Source organism: Anser anser (assembly GCF_964211835.1).
Source record: "Anser anser genome assembly, chromosome: 12".
NCBI lineage: Eukaryota > Metazoa > Chordata > Aves > Anseriformes > Anatidae > Anser > Anser anser.
The window spans coordinates 19518870-19531888 of record NC_139733.1 but is presented as its reverse complement, the minus strand read 5'-3'; the positions used below and the strand labels follow the sequence as shown (position 1 = coordinate 19531888).

General features: G+C 49.0%; 1 protein-coding gene across 20 annotated transcripts in view; it reads left to right on the top strand.

Moving 5' to 3' along the window:
- The window catches only part of FOXP1 (forkhead box P1), a 384604-nt gene that overhangs the window by 188120 nt on the left and 183465 nt on the right, over positions 1–13019 (top strand). For 4 of the 20 annotated variants that reach the window (XM_083795641.1, XM_083795614.1, XM_083795613.1 and 1 more), the window contains one exon: positions 7896–7994. The exons of 12 other annotated variants lie outside the window; for them this stretch is intronic. The gene's annotated coding sequence lies outside the window, so the exon portion shown is untranslated. Of the gene's footprint in view, positions 1–2060; positions 2251–2515; positions 2536–2935; positions 3069–7895; positions 7995–13019 lie in introns of those variants that run through there. 4 more of the 20 variants (XM_083795640.1, XM_083795621.1, XM_083795617.1 and 1 more) reach the window with 4 other exon arrangements.

Below are 13019 nucleotides of genomic sequence, written 5' to 3'. Positions count from 1 at the left end.
TGGGTGCTGGTAACGTCTCCACCCCCTGTGCAGAAGGTGCATAAACGGACGGGGGTGCCCCCCGCCCCGGCAGGACCGGAGCCCGCTCCCCGCTGCCAGGTGCTTCTCGCCGGGCTGCAGGATATGTCCCCTTCTCGTGCGGGTTCGAGGTAGAGAAGAACCCTTCAGAATTCAGCTTAATAGCTGTACTGGAAATGATTTTTGACCAAAATTATATATTACAAGATGACGATACTGCACAGTATACTTTCTTAATATGAGATAGTGTTTTTTTCCCCCTAGATCCTACAGCTAAGATCACTGGCCCATTTCAATTTTTATTGAAACAAATAAACCCAATAAAAACACTTATGCTGAGAGCTCAGGCTCCACAGTAAAAAAAAATAAAAATTACTCTGCATTGAATTTATTGATTTATTTATTTACTCCAACTGGAAAATTGAGTATTGTGTTAATGTATTTTATAAGAATCACAGTGCTCGATGAAATGGCTAATTTATTTTAGCGTATACATAAATAGCTAGCAATTTTCAGTGAGACAGGCTAATGAAAATGATGCTATGAAATTGTCTATACTATGAGGAGTGATGGAGTCAAGTTATTATTGGTTGAGTGCTACGACGTAGTGAACTGGCCATCATGTCTTTGAACTTTTGAACTGCTCCTTGGTTGCGTGATTTATTGATTTTGATATCAGCGCGTTGAGTTAACTTTTTATTTTTGTTGGGGGGGGGGTTGCATGCGCCGCGTGGATAAGTTGCGTGCCGTGTAATTTTATAGATGTTTGAGTTTAAATAAGATGGTTGAAAAATGTAAAGTGTGTTAACAGAACAGGCTTACGCTGCGTGGAAAGGCAGAGAGATGCTTGTAGGTACCATTAGATGTCAACACTGATGTTGTGATTGCTGCAGATTAACTGAGGACGAGCGAATTTGGCAGGGTAAGTGCGCATCATGTGTGTAAGAGAAGCGTTGCCTTTGTTCTAAATCGAGCGCATGATCTCATAGCAACTTTTGCTTGCCTATCTACCTTAAACCTCTCCTCGCGGCGTGCCTTATCGCTGGCGCCTGGTACGGGCAGCGAGCATCAGCGGGTCCCTCGTCAGCCCGCGCCCGAGGAGCGCTCCATGTTGCTGCTACGTGACCCGGTGGCTCGAGCGGCCCTCCAGCTGGCGTTGGCTGGCTCTGCGGGGCCGTTGCGCCCGCGCTGCCCCGAGCCGTGCTCGCGAAGCCGTGCAGACTTGTCTCGTGTTGGAGCTGGAATTCCCTCGCGGGCTGGCTGCTAGCGCCGAGCCTCGGCACGCAGCGCTGCCAGCAGCTGCCTCGTCCCTCGGTGCGAGGAGATGCTCCACTTGTTGTTCCTGGGGATTGGCGTGGGGCGTGGGATGGGGGCATCACGCTCGCCTCGAAGCCCTTTCCAACTGCAGGACTTCTCCCTCGCCGTGCTGGTACGGGAGGCTCTGTGTGGCGACTGCGCCGGGCTCTGTTTCTGATTAGACCGAATAACTTGACACCTGCGTTTTACAATTTGCCTAAAGTGCTTTATCCTGTAAACCCAGCGATTTCAGAGCTCGAAAGCCAGCAGCCTCGCGGGGGTTTGCACGGCTTAGCTCATCCCACGGGCTCTCCGCGACCCCGTTAGGCGCCGCCGGCCTCCGCTGACCCCTGGGGAGCCCCCCTGCAGCAGCGGGATTTCGGGCACGGCGTCCCCATCCCGCCGCACTCGGCCGCAGGTCTGGGGGAGGCGTGTGGGCATCATCTCGTTTTGTTTTTTTTTTTTGGTTCGAGTGCCGTGGCTTTATTTGGATGCCGAAAGCGCTCCCCTTGCGCCCGAAAGCGACGGGGAAGCCGCCCCGCTTGCCTCCCCCTACCCCTTTTATTTCAGCGTTCGGTCAAAACCAAACCACCACGGCCTGCTCCGAGCGCCACCCCAAAAAGTAGCGGGAAGAGCTGAACCGGGGGGGACTCGCCACTGTGAGCTGGTGGCGGGGGGGGGGGGAAATGATTGGGGGAAGGCAAAAAAAAAAAAAAAAAAAAATCCCATGTCCCTGCAAGTGTGTTATTGTTGACTTTGCCCTGCACATCCTAATATGGTTACCTCCCTGTCAAAGCGGCCGGGCCGGGCCGAGGGGCCCCCTCGGGGAGCCGCTCGCAGCCGCTCGCAGACAATAAGGAACCAAGCGGCGCAACTCCACAAAAGGCTGCCCGGAACCCCAGGGCCAGCCGCGGCCCCCCAGCGCTGCCCGCAGCCGTACGTACCCCGGGGGCCCTGGGGGGGGGGGGACACGGGGAGGGGGGGGGAGGGAAGGGGGTTTTAGGGGGGGGCGCTGCCAAGCGGGGGAAGCCTCGCAGCGCCGGGACGCGGGGCGGAGCGGCCGGGGGGGGGCTCCGCGGGACGGTGCCGTGCCCCCCCCCGTCCCCACGGTGCTGTCCCCACGGTGCTGTCCCCCCCCCCCCCACCTCGGTCCGCCCCCCCCCCCCCCGTGCCAGCCGCCCCGCAGCGCGCCGCTCGCTCTCTGCCAGCGCCAGAACAAAGGTAGGCTGTGCAACTCCGCGCTCCGGGGGAGGGACGAGTTATTTTGGGAGGGTTGGCTCTTCCCGGTGCGTGACTGGTTGACCTAAAAGGAGAGAGAGGGAAGGCGGTGGGGGGGGGGGGGGGGGGGGAAGGGGAAAATAATAATAATAAGAAAAAAAAAAAAGCGACCCAAGGCTCCGTGGAGGCGAGCGGGGCGCAGCGCACTTGGAGCGCGGGGCAACTTCGGGGAGCCGGGTCCCCCCCCGTCCCCCCCCCATCGCCCCCTCCTGCTGCTGCTTCCACAAAAAGTGCCTCCGAAATCGCCTGCGCCCCCCAGTTCCGTTCCGCTAAATATCGGTTTAATTTTCGGTTTTATTTATTTATTTATTTTTATTTCTTTTTTTTTTTTTTTTTTTTTTTTTTGCATTTAGGGTTTTCCGTGCGCGCTTAGCAGCTAGGAGTTGGTGCGAGCCCTCAGTAAGCTCTTGTAGGGATGGAGCGTGAGGGCTGGTTTTGCCCGAGGATTTCAACTTTTCGGTTGGCACAACCCGAAGGTACCGTAGCTTTTTCTGCGACTGTCCAAGTGCTTTCGTGCCCTGCGAGGAGTTATCGTATTTCTTAAGCCATCCCTTTATGTCATCCTTTCTCTCGCTTTTCTAAAGCCTGTAAGTTATTCAGCTTCAGCGGAGGGTTTCTTTGCCTGCGAAGTGAAACGCTCGCAGGTTTTGCAGTGTTTCTAGGTTTGTTTTGAAAACGTAGGAAAATATTTAATACAGAGCAGTAAAAAAAAAAACCAACAAACCACCGGCTCGTCTTCCGTTCAGGGGAGTCGGCAAACCTGCCCGCTCTTCTGGCAGCAAGCACAGCGAGCAAATTCATAATCGAGTGCCAGAGCAAATGAATTCACGGTGAGAGCTACGATGGGTACCACGTAACTTAATAAGAAACACATTTTTGATTGTAGGAGCGGACGCCCCGGTTGTAGGCATAAATATCAAACCTAGGTATGTCTGTGGAGGAGTGCTCTTCATCCAGCCTGTGTCACGCAGCATTGTCTTCGGTCCCTAATTCTTACAGGATTTAAGCAGGGAAGCAGTTTCTTCCTAAACTGAGTATCGTTCAAAAAATTCTTTTAAATACCTGTTGTATACTTGGCTGCTTAATTGGCTCTCCCCCTTCCTGACTCTGCTGCCTGCCTTCCCCGGTTGATTGTGGGATCTCTAGATTTTTTTTTTTTTTTTTAAGGAAGTCACAGTTCCAGAGCTGAACTGGATAGCTAAGCTTTTCTTTCCTTCTTCCTTTTTTTTTTTTTTCTTCCCTTAAAATGTTATTTCTTGTGTACTCGTAGATTTCTGTTCTTTGCCTTTTTATTTATTTTTCTTTTGAGGTATTCAGCCTGACCTCTGCTAATCAGAAGTGCTTTTTAAAATGTAAGGCCAGGTCAGATAATGTAAATAAACTTTTGTGCTCTCAAACTTTCATCCTATAAAACTGGGAATGATTTATTAAAAAAAAAAAAAAAATTGCATCTCACTAGTGGTAAACACAAATAAATGTGTATTTTTAAAATCAAAGGGTGTCTTTTAAAACCCATTCCTAGTTTTTGCTTTTTTGGGCCGTGTAGGGGATGATAGGAATTAGTAGCCTTTAATTAGACGTGGAGATATTCACATTTTACAGGGATTTATGTTAGAACATGGAATGGCGGGTGGCTTGTTTCCTCATTATGAATACTCCCTGCACATAATGAGGTTCATCATTAGTTGATGGAGTGAATTTGCCCTAGCTCTACCTTGAAAGGCACATAATTTACATACTACTTCAGAGCTTAGGCTTTAATGGATTCCTCGATGAATAAAATGAAAAGCTACTTTCTTTAAATTTTTGAACAGTGTTTTGATAATACGGATTTAATAAGACATTCAATTTCCTTGTTAAGTATATTGAAAGTGCATTCCCAATTTTAGCAGAAAATATACTTCCCCTGTGTCGCTTCCTATAATATTGGGCAGCGCGTGATCGAATACATCAGCGTCAACATTTTGGGGGACGCGGGGGGCTGGTGCCGCGCTCTGAGAGTGGCACTTGGCAGCTCTGGCCTGGCGCAGCCACGGCTCCTCGCGGCCCCGAGCGTGCTGCCGCGCACCGATACCGTCAAAGTGCCACGCAGCGGGCTCGCTCCCGCGTTAAAATGCGTTCTGCACGAGGAGTGCTCCCACTGTATATTTACTGTATACATTGGCGGTGATTGATCTATGGAAATGCGCTGGTGACTGTCAGGCTGACAGTGACAAACCCGCTGGTCCCACCTCCCTCTTTATTTTAATGAGACGAGAACAGCAAAAAACTTCGCCGGTGCAGTTCCACCTCTGAAACCGCCGTGTGGCTATGATTAGATTAGAGCAAATTGAATTGTAGGCTGCCTAATGCGTTATCATGTCATCGGCTTACCCGAGCCCCGGTCCACCGGACAGGCTGGGCGAGGCAGCCCCCCCTGCCTCCCTCCCTGCTGCCTGCGTGTTCGGGGTCTGGGGGCCGGGGTCTGGGGGCCGCGTTGGCCCCGTGCGTGGGGCAGGCGGGAGCCCCGGGCACGGCAGCTCCGCTCCCCGCTGCCTCTCGCCGATGTGGCGGCGAAGCCGGGGAGGCAAGAAATCCGCAGCGAAGGCTTGTTTTGATAGAATGTTTTATTACCTGAAAACGATGAGCATATATTAACATTAATAGAATAGTCTGTGTCATTCTTTTTTAGGCAATTTACCTCAGCTGCAGACCTGTCTGCTTCAAAATCTTTCTCTGTTCTAAAACATATATTTGTTTAGGGAGTTTTCATTGAAGTGTACATGACAATTACAGCTGTTCATTAACAAAATTGGGTATTTGTTTTAAACTTTAACCAATCACTTTGATATGCTAATTATGGTGTAATTTAATTTGAGCCCTGTAATGATGATGCCGTTATTATGGACATAAATGATGCAGTTAAGCTGGGAGTAATCTCATTTGCATACTGTACATGCCAGTAAATTAAGCCCTTTCTTCGACTGCTTCAGCTTTAATTTTCCACTTCTTTTCACACAGCGCCTTTTCAGCCAGTCTCTTCTAAGCCCACTTTGTAATAGCGCTGATGACTGTTTGATGTGGAGAGTTGCTGCACCACAATAATGCACGACACAAGATGTAACATTTAAAGGATTCATTATCTTACTGAGTGTTGCTTTAAGAAGCTGGGATTAACGAGGGTGGAAGTGTCCTCTCTCTGGAGCGGTGCAGGTCTCCCGAGAAACAAATGCCATCTTCTTTCTCCCCGTCTTTTTGCTCCACCCTAGGACCGGGAGCGTTGCGGTGAGGCCTTACGCTGCTTCGCAGGTACGAGGCAAGCGGCCCTCGGAGCCGCCTTGTTCGACGCGGAGGGTTTGACCTTTCCTGTAGGATATTCCAAGATGCTCCACTGTTGCAGGAAAGTTTGTGGATACAATTTGCAGTGTTAGAGGGATGGGAGACTCCAGGTTGTTTCTGAGACAGGTAGATGTGCAGCCCACATACCCAGCGTGGCGTACAGCAGTGTTAAAATCTGCATTATTGGTTTATTTCGTTCTGCTTAAACACCGATTTCTCCTTGCGGGGCTGCTGCATGGGTTGAACTTAATATCAGATTAATTTCAAACTTAATTTTTAAACACTGGCATTGATGCATTCTTTGGCCTCCCCATGCTAATGAAAGCCTGGGTTTCAGCAGAGTAAGTCACCAAAACCAAACAAAAACGAGCTGAGCAAGCGCTGACTTAAATGGTTAATCTTTTCCAATTTACCATGTTGTCATTGAACTGAAGTATTCTCATAACACTGTGGCATACAAAGAAATCATGTGAAATAAACAGGGCTCTTTTTATAGCTGCTTACTGTTATGGTTAGATATTTTCATAGTTTAATACCTCTGGAAGTAAAGCCCGTCTCAAGTTTTTAGCTGCAGTTGGCCTCTCAGAAAGCCATTGTTGTGTGGGTAACCAAGTTAACTAAAGATCATTATGAAAACCTTGCAATCCTTTCCTTACACAGGGTCCCATGACCAAAAATAGTTTGTGCAGTTGCCCACAAACATGCAAGTTAATAACTTCCTGGGTGAATAGTGTAAAAACTGTTGATTTCCAAGGCACGCACTTCACTCCCTCCTCCACCCCTTTACGGTACACAGCAAACAAATGGGAGGGTCCCCTGTTTACCAACTGTCCAACATCCACTTTTTATGGTTCCTGCCTGCTCTTTTGTCTCCGTGGTGCGTTTCTCACATGCCCTTTTGTTTTCTAGCAGTTGTTCCGTGGTAGCCCGACCATGCACATGTGCTGGATGTGGCTGTGCTGCAGCGAAGCCTGCCCCACTGACCTTGTACCCCCGTTTCTGTGTCAGAAACACGACAACCGTTCCCCCAAACCCACTGCTCTGGCCAGCGGCTGTGCTGGTGAGTAGCGTTTCGGCTCTCCCAGCATCTCTTCCCTACGCACGGCAAGGAAGAGCATCCACGGAGACAAGTGAAAGCACAGAGCGCAGCTCTTTCTTTTTACAGAGCCCTTGCATTTTCCCATAACGCAAGAGTTTGGACAGTGGTTTATGCCAGCCAGGTCTTCAGGGTGGACTACGCAAGAGTGTAATGTCAGATCTTGGGGTCCGTGCACGGAAAAGGAAAGGCTCCCCTAGTGCCTTCTCTGAGGCTGCCTGCCTAAACGTGAGGTTCCTACAGGAGTGCACGAGACAAAACCCAGCAGCAGCACCCTTACCCTTTGTGCTCAGAGCCCGACCAAGGGCATGGGGAGAGAAAGGGCTTTTCAAAAACAGGGCAGCGCAGACCAGGCTCTCCCCAGCCGCTCCAGGAGGTCACAGGTAGTCTAGCATAAGGCTGCAAAAGTTCAGTTTCTAAAGCTCACGAAAAAGGGTTCTTGACTTGATCAATTTTAGCAACAGTCCTGTGGTTCAAGCCTTTCTCTTCCTTTACAGATAAGGCATGTATTGCTTTGGGATGTCACAGGCTGCAAAGCAGGTGTTGTGACTTTATCTTCCGTAGGGATGGATATATTGAGCCTCTCTGTCTTGGGTCCTGGAGAGATTTTCTGGCCCAAGCAGACAGATGAAGGTAGGACGGACTGAGAGGTGGGGTAAGAGAATTGCTTTTGATGCTTTTTAGTGTTTCGTGGATGTGACGATGCAGTGCACTGTGCAGGAACTTCGGTGTTAATCTTCTTGGGAGATAACATTTCTTTCAAAGTGATTTCAATACTTTGCCCTCACAGAAGCAGTGTTGTAAGAGCTGTCTTCAAAGGAGGTTTCAGGCACAGTTTTTCCTACCCTCTTCTGTCCTAACAAAACACATATCCTTCCTCCCCTCACAGGACCTTGTCAATTCATTCTGGATAAAGAAACTCGTTTATGAAGAAGATTTTCCCTGTATCGTCCTCCCTCTTTAATCTGATCCTGGATTGCAATTTTCAGTAAGTTTCTCCTTCCACACTTTCCAACCCACAAACCTTTTCAACCCAATCAGGTGGGAAATTAAAAGAGATACCGGTTCAAACGATGCACTGTGCAGCCCTGTCTGAGCGTTTCTGTGTAATTCAGGATTGCTGGTTTCAAAGAAATGTTTCACGTCGGGTGATGGTGGCTTTCTGCAGAAAGTTATTTCAGGGAGTTTGGAGCTTCATGGGAGATGGACTTCTCCTTTTACTGCTTTGTTTACAAACAGCTTTGTTCTTACCCTTTCCCTGCAAAACAAGTGTTTCTTCACAGAAATACTTCTGGTTGAGAGCAAAACCACTGAACCTCTCTCTAGAATTATAACTACACCAGATTAAAGAGTAATTTATCATATGCTAATACACTTACCCCATCAAAGTCATGGGTATCGAGACACAGAAACAAAAATAGACCTCTGATCTCTATCTCTGTAATGCTTTTCAGCATAGAGTCTTTTAATGGTATCCAGCGAAAAAGCTCTAGGAATTTGCCATTGTATTTACCAACAGCTCAAGAAAACAGTTATTTGTCACTGTGAAATTACCGAGTACCGTGCCGTTAGCCTTCCAGATCTGATTGAACCGAGCTGACTGCAAGTTTCGGAGCGTGACGATTCTCTGTTCCTGTCGGCTTGTTCGTGTTTCTAAGCGCATCTTCTCGTGGCTGTAGATGGTGGGCAGATAGCTCTGATAAGAACCCCTGAAAGCTGCCCACGGACGCTTTGCCTTCGCAGCGTCAGAGACCCTCTGAGCAGTTCCCAGCCAGACGGCTGGCTCACCCGGGGAGCGTCCTACAAAAGGTGATGTTTTGGAAAGCCGGGTGAATCTGCCTGTTGCTACTGGTCCTGGGTGTACACAAAATAAAGTAGTACGAGTCAAGAAGCTGCTAGGGTTTTTTAACCTACAAGCCTTTAGTTCTTTTGGCTGCACGTAACTCTTTCCAGCGGCAGTTTTTCCTGTGACTGGAGAATGTGAATGTCTGTCTAAACTGGCTGAGCGGGCAAAGCACCGCGATGAAATCGCATTGAACAGACATGCTTCGAGCAGAAGAATGAAGCCTATCAAGCAAAGCTGTTAGTAAAAGGACTCGGGGATAAACCACGCTCCCTTTTATCCCTGTGCCATGCGGGGACGGAATGGAGCGGAGCTGGCGGGTGGCGCGGCCCCCGGCTGCCTCTTCCCTGTGACGTGGGCCTGCTTCAGGTGCGAGTCCGGCTCCGGGGGTGTTGCATTTGGCTTCGCCTTGGCTTCTCCTCCAAATAAAACACTTACCCTAAGGATAGCCTTTCAAAAGACCATGTTCTTTTTCCAAAGAACTGCAAATTCTTGAGCCGGGCTGCTTATGTAGTTTCCTGAGACCATCGCTTTGAGGAAGCTGGCTGAAACAAATGCCGCTTTCAGGTGCGTGGCCTAAATCAAAAGCAGCTCTGTTCGAGTTCTCTGAAGTTCGTCAGGGCTTTACCATTATTAACAACCATATGGACCCGGGCCGCGCTCTCCAGTTTTGCACGGGGGAAGGGCTGCGGCTGCTGGTCCTGTGCTCTTCTGCCGCAGGGATGCGGCATGCCAAGGCCAGCCCCGGGCACGGGTGCCTCTCTCCTTGATGCCGCTCCACCATGTGCATGCTCGGTGGCCAAGGCCAGAGCTGCCCGAGGTAGGGAGCCCCTCCTGGTCCCCTCACGCCGATGTCTGTGTGCTGGAGGCAGCGTGCCAGCTGGGGAGGCTTGCCTCCTTCTCCGCAAACAGGATTTATCGGTGGGCTTGGGGAGGAACAAGAAGGCGATGTATGAAAGGTGTCCTAGGCTTCGTGCTGAGGTGGGGCTGGCCGGGTGTGTTCGGCGAAGCTGAGAGACCCGTGGTTTGGCCGTGGGTTGTTTCTTGTGTTCGCTGGCGTCTTCTTTTGGGAAGACGGGATTGGGTCTGGGTGGATGCAATGAAGGAAGGCAATATGAGGGAATGAGTGGTCGTTCCTAGAGAGCTTCGCGTTGCTTTTTGAATGAAGCAAATAAAGGAAGAATGAGATGATGATAAGCTAAATTGGTGCCAAATGTATGGGATTCCATGTGTGTGCAGTAAAGGGAAACCCAGCTCCTGTAGTTTTTCCTTGGAAAATGACTCTGTATTTAGAATCTGTGTTCAGGATGACCATATAAATGTGGTTAAATGGCGCAGGATTCTGATCAAAGGGGCAATTACGAGTAATAAAATAGGAAATATAATTATTGCAACCATTTCAGATCTTATAGCCAGGGAGAACCTTAGCAGCTAGACAGAGAAAAAGCCTTGATTCTAAGAAAAGGAGAGAAAAAATCCCAAGACTTCAGCTTATTGGGCTCTACAGAAAAAGAGAGTTGAAAAGTGAAGACACATTTCCTAGAATATCTGAATTCCCAGGTAAATATTACTTAGAGGAGTTTTGAACACCCTAATTGTTGGCTGAACTGAATCATAGCAGAAACTGAATTACCAACTTTCACACAGGAAGATTTAGAGAAGTCGAAATCGTAGCTGGGTTATTTTCACAAAGTGTCCAGCACATATGCTGCTCTTGCTTTTATTGTTCACCGTTCTGGAGTCATGTCTCGCTAGACTGTGCTTTGCCACACACCTCCACCCCCTAACAAACTGGCCCTATATATGCATGTAGACAGAATATAGGGAATTAAACTGTGTGACAGTGAACTTCTGGGTTTTCTATATGCTTGACAAATGTTTTTTAAACATGGTATAAATACATTGTAGAATCAAAGTGTGTTGGAGGGGCACGTTTTACTCCCAAAAGAAATGTGTGTATTTTGGCTTCATATTGCTCAGTATTTTTTTTTTCCCAAAAGAAATATTAAATATTTTAACAACACCTATGTTTAGACACTACAGGTTTGGACAGTATTCTCCTCTGTACGTTGCAGAGTTCCTACCGACACGCCTGGACAAACCTCACCACCTAAAACCCTGAGGCCAGAGTTTGGCATTCAGTGTCCTCAGAGGGAGGGATTGTAGCTGTTAATCCTGTAATAGCCAGATTCCTCAAGGTAGCATCTTCTGTCCTCCCACGGGTTAGATTCTCAGTTTTACCTGACAGCGTGAATATTTCTCTTCAAAGGCAGCGTAAACCCTTCTGCAGGCTCCGCTCATCCTCGCTTCCCCTCGCTGGGTCTTGCCCGGCCACTTTTTTTCTTCCCCGGTCTTTTCATCATAGCCATTTAATTCTTTCTGGCTTCTTGGAGAAAATACCATATTGCTAAGTGTCCGTTCCTCCAAACTGGTTCCTCATGACCTGCCCATGTGGCTGGAAATGTCTCTGGAGGAAGGGTGAGCGCAGCAAGGACAGTGTTGGTGCTCTTCAGGATGGCAGTCGTGTGCCTGGTTCCCTGGCAGAAATGCCAAAGCCTATTTAGAGTCAGATGTGTAAATGTTCTGCTCAAAAAAAAAAAAAATCAAAAAGAAACCGACAATCTGAGTTCTGCAGAGGAAAGCGAGCATTGGCTGGTGTTGGCTATAAGCTGTTTTGGTAAGGCATCTTGTTTTTGGTGTGCGTCTGTAAGCTCCAGATATTTGGGCCGAAAAGAGCTTCTCCATCCCGTTTCCTTTCCCAGGGGTGGGAGAGCATCTCAGGGGCACGGCAAGGGAGATGGGGGCTGTTCCCCAGCTCTGCCACTGGCTTTTCCAGTTACCTTAGCTGGGTCACTTGTGACCAGTAAGTGCTTCTGTACGCGCTTGGCTTCGTCAGCCCCATGCACGTGTTCAGACTCTCTGGTGAACATCCTCTGCACCCTACGAGCTCCAGGAGCAGCAACGCTCTCCCGCTCTGTAGAGCTCTTGCAAGCCCTGTTTAACTCACGGTTGAGAGGCACTCGGAGCCCCTCGGGTGTGTGGGCCCTGAGACTTGCTGCGAGCTGGTGTTTTCCACCTGCAGGGCAGCGGCTCTCTCCTTGCCCGCTTTCCGCCGAGGCTCCGCTCGCGTTCGGCGCGGCGTCGCACCTGAAGGCTGCGGGCTCTGCAGCACACTCGAGTGAACTGCTCTGACACGAGAGGCTTTGAAATGTTCGAACACCCCCTCCAGAAAACTGCAGGAAAAATGTTTCGTTTCATTAGTATTTTGGGGTGGAAATACGCTGTAGATTAATCCTCTTTGGAAAGAGATTAAGAAATGTTCTCTCCTCCTCCCTCCCAATGCAAGAGTAGGTAATGTTTATTCTGTCTTTATTAACTACAGACGTCAGAGAAAAAGGACTGCTGCCCTTTGATTTTATTTACAAGGCAGAAGTGAAAACTTGTTTGATCACATCATGACTGTTTAGCTTCAGCGTAAGAGTGGAAGGGAACCTGTTTCCAGGTCCTATCGCGGCTAAATATGATTTTGCTTCTATTTAGTTATCTCTGAATTTTAAATGCAGTGTCCTTGCCCTTACTTATTTGTCAGGTTGAGTGAAATTGCTTCATGCTCTGCTTACGGAAATAAGCTATTCAAAAGGAAATTGTCTCCGAGAACTCAGGAATTTTTGTGGCTGTCAACTACGGAGTCATGATTTTCACAAAAATGCTCCATTACAGAGCAAAAGCTGCTTTCAAACCTCGCTTTCCCTTTTCAGTGAAGAAAGGAGAGGTCTGGCCTTTGATAGACTCTCGTGTAGGCTCTTGAACAGTCACGTTCTTGGGCGAGACGGGTTTTTTTCTTGCTTCTTGCCGACCTGTCTCCCACTAAGGCGTAACTCTCAGAAGCAGAGGACGAGGTTGCACAAGGCTTGCCTGCACGGGTGCTGCTGGGCGCCGGCAGTGCGCTCACCTGAGCCGTGCGCGCTCAGCATCGCCTGCAGCGTGCGGCCGCAACAGCAGCGACCTCCGGCAGGCAGCCACCCCGCTGTGCCGATGCCAGTTGTGAAAATACTCATTTGACTTTTTCAGGGCTCTCTTTGAAAACGGTTTTTGTTCGCAAAAGCGATGAGTAGTTTTCAGCTGTCCACCAGTTGCTGTTAAGAGGGAAGCACGTCAGACGCGGGTTCA